The 3,439-nt window shown below is 35.0% G+C and overlaps 1 pseudogene; it reads right to left on the bottom strand.

The window, feature by feature from the left end:
• Positions 1-436: 436 nt before the first annotated feature.
• On the bottom strand, positions 437-1,252 carry LOC149179010 (putative CCR4-associated factor 1 homolog 7 pseudogene; annotated as a pseudogene).
• Between the last annotated feature and the right edge of the window lie 2,187 nt (positions 1,253-3,439).

The raw sequence follows: 3,439 nt of genomic DNA, 5'->3' as shown, positions 1-3,439 counted from the left end.
CTAGAAGTGTCACCAAAGAGAGAATTAGTGACGGGCCTTTAACAACCCTCACCAAAAGTGTCACCAAAAATGGCTTTGGTGACAAACCTTAAAGGACCATCACTATATGCACTTACAACAACACTATTTTAAGGACCGTCACCATATGCGACATTGGTGATGGAACTTAAAGGCCCGTCACAGGCATGACCCTCACCAGTGACATTTTTTGTTGTAGTGAATGGTTCAAATCTCTGACTGCAAATCCAAAAACTCAGATAAAAAATCCACAAACCCTAATTCCAATTGACTCGTCTATAAACACTAAACCCTAATCTCAATTAACCCATCTATAGAAATCTTAAGCAACTCCAATATACGAGGAAAATCAATCTCAAAGCATATAATATTATAATGCCGGAATTTGCAAGAGTACATAATAAGAGCCAATCAAGGCCTAAGAATCACTATTATCAACACCTAGTCCATATAACACACCAACGTACTTGTTAGTAGACCCATTGAAGAAGTCATCTTGCAGCTTCCAAAAAATACATGAAGTAAGCACGCTATTAGAACCAGCTTGATGGCTTGGTCCAATCCTCTCTACATCCATTATTTCAACCAGATTGCTCAACTCACCATGGAGATTATTACAAAACGTTATCAAATACTTGATATCGTACACTTTGGGGAAATAAACCTTCAACATATTGCAGAAATACGATTCCTCGGGGAGCAGGTTCTAGCATGTCAGTAATTTCAATAGGTACCCAAAGTCATATACATTATGGAAGGCAATTCAATGCATATTTTCATTCAACACAATTCCCAACAACATGAGAAGCTCACCGAAACGATGTGAATTGATACCCTTCTTCTCATTCTTCTTGAAATAAATCCCACTTTGTTTCAACAACTCAATGGAATCTTGTGCATAGACATCAACATAGATGTTGAATTCCCTGAAATTGAATTTCCAGACACAGTGCTCATACGTCCCACATGTGGGAAAATTTCCACCTTCGTCCGAAAATGTGAGACCCAGTTGAATCAATTTCAAGAGATCCACATTGGCTCTGAGCATTTGGTAATGGAAATCTACACTGTTTCTAAAAAACCCCACAGTTCTAACTACAACACCAAGGAACTTTGTGACCATGGCTAGATAAGGGAAATCATCAACTATTTCATGAATTAAATAAAATTCCTCTTCAAGTTTATTTGCCCATACCTCGCATATGCGAAGAGTGCCCTTCTTAGTTGTTGACATGTAGGCCAAAACCCTAGTCTTCTTGGATCCGTACTCCAAATCTCAAACATAGAGAGCAAATTATTATGAATGTACACCATGGGACTCATCCCTACAACCTCTTAAATTAAGAAAATAAACTGATGTCCATTAAGTAAAGGAAGACACACTGTTCTTCAAAAAGGGTTGGCTGCTATCTAGGAAAGTTGGTGGGAATGATAGTTGCTTGATAACCTGTTCAACGAACATGCGGTATTGTGAGTACTCGTTGATGTAATCATGAACGATGCCACTAATATTATTATTCTCTCGCAATTAAAAACTCTAGAGCATCATGAGGCTACAAATTTCATTAGGAATCGAACCTGTGAGTTGTATTGAGCCCAAATCCAGTTTATTAACGTGACACGACTGAGAATCACAGTCTACTCCCTTCCATTGGTTGCATTCTTTGCCCTTCCAATCATCTAACTCACTTGAAACTTTCAAGTCAGCGTTCATGTTTCGTGTGAGTTTCAAAAGAATCCCCCTAGATAACGTCACCATGAGTAAATGAACAAAAATCGTCGAGCTAAATGTTAAACGAGTCTCATTCGATGCCCACAACAAGAAAATGGAAAAATTGAACCGCTGATATGTGGATATGTGGTGATGGAGTCTATGTATCAACCTAATCAATAGTTAAAATAGTTTAATTGATCGGGTGGAGGAGAGAAAAAGGGTAGACAATGGTTGGCCTAACCATTTTCAGGAAGAAAATGCCTATCAACGTAATTAATAATAATAATAAATTAAAATAAAATTATAATTTAATTAGTTTTTATGGTTTTTTTTTCATTTTAACAACCTAACATATATCATAAAGTAAGTTTTCTGATGCTTATTAGTCCCTACCAGGTCAGGACTCTAGCAATCGATTTGTTTGTTGACCATTATTAGTTTAACATTGAATAATGAAACTTATAATGTTTAAATTTGATTTTTTTTTTTCAATATTATTGCAAAAAATATAATTTGAAGGTCTTATTGTAGCCTTTGCGCCATATGGAGAATTGCCTCAGATTTTTCCGCCATAATTTTTGGATGCAACTACAACATTTATGCGATGAGTTTTATATATTTGTCGATAGAATTTTCATTGTTAATCTTCATATGAAAACCAACCAAAGTTAAAATATTTGTAAATAACTCATAATCACCTAAAAAAAATTTTTACCGCCAATTAATGTCCACTATAATTAAGTAAATAAATATACTTACCATGATTTATTGCACACCATTATTTATGTGTTCTTTAGCACTTAATAAGTATGAGTGAAAATGTAAATTTGCAAACTAGTAGTTACTACCCACCAAAATTCATGTAACTCCTTGCCCCTTAGTTGGCAATGAATTTTTCCATTTCATATATCAATTTACAATTTTTATGAAAGCATAATTTCCAGTTAAGTGGGAGGGACTAAGCTACCTTGTAGCACTTGTTACATGAGGTAGGTGTTTTGATTCCTATCAGGGATTACCAACCATTTAATCTATATGGCTCCCCTAGTTTAATTTTTATTAATATTATATTAATATTAATTACAACCCATTAATTTATTATTAATTTAACTCTCATATATTTGTAAGTTTAATTTGTATTCCCTTCAAAAGTCAAGCAACACATGTACATCCATCAAGCATCATTAGCATATATGTCCTTGGGTAGGTGGTCTCAATTTTCCCAATGGGAAACCAAATATTTTTTACCACTAACCTATAGATTAATGAGTTCAAAATTCAAGAAGTTTCGACATTACAAGCATAACAAGGCTATCTATGATTGTGTTGTAAAAACAAAAACTGAATATAAGCATGGAGACTCAAGTATTTGAAGAAGTGACTGGGACTATGTCTCTCTCATTCAATCCTAGAAGAGCATGGGAATTTGGTTTGCACTGAAAAGGGAGCTCTATGTGAGCAATCCTCTCATCAATCTTATCTAGACAATAATTCTGATTGTGATGGTATCATTTGACATCTTCCAAGCTAGCAAATATGTCATATCTCTCAACCTATTTAACCATCAATATTATTCCTAGCAAAGTCTTCATCTTCCAATATAAGGTCAATGCTCCATAATAGTTCTTCCCTCATCCCTAGGTGTGCCCCAAGTCATGAATCCAAGTGGCTATGTCTTCCAGGATCTTAGAATCTAAGAAGACATGT

The sequence above is a fragment of the Pinus tabuliformis genome, chromosome 4_1 (assembly GCF_031772625.1).
Source record: "Pinus tabuliformis cultivar Carrire ecotype Pingquan chromosome 4_1, CPIR1, whole genome shotgun sequence".
NCBI classification, from domain to species: Eukaryota; Viridiplantae; Streptophyta; class Pinopsida; order Pinales; family Pinaceae; genus Pinus; species Pinus tabuliformis.
The sequence above is the reverse complement of the archived record's forward strand: the minus strand, read 5'-3'. Positions and strand labels throughout refer to the sequence as shown.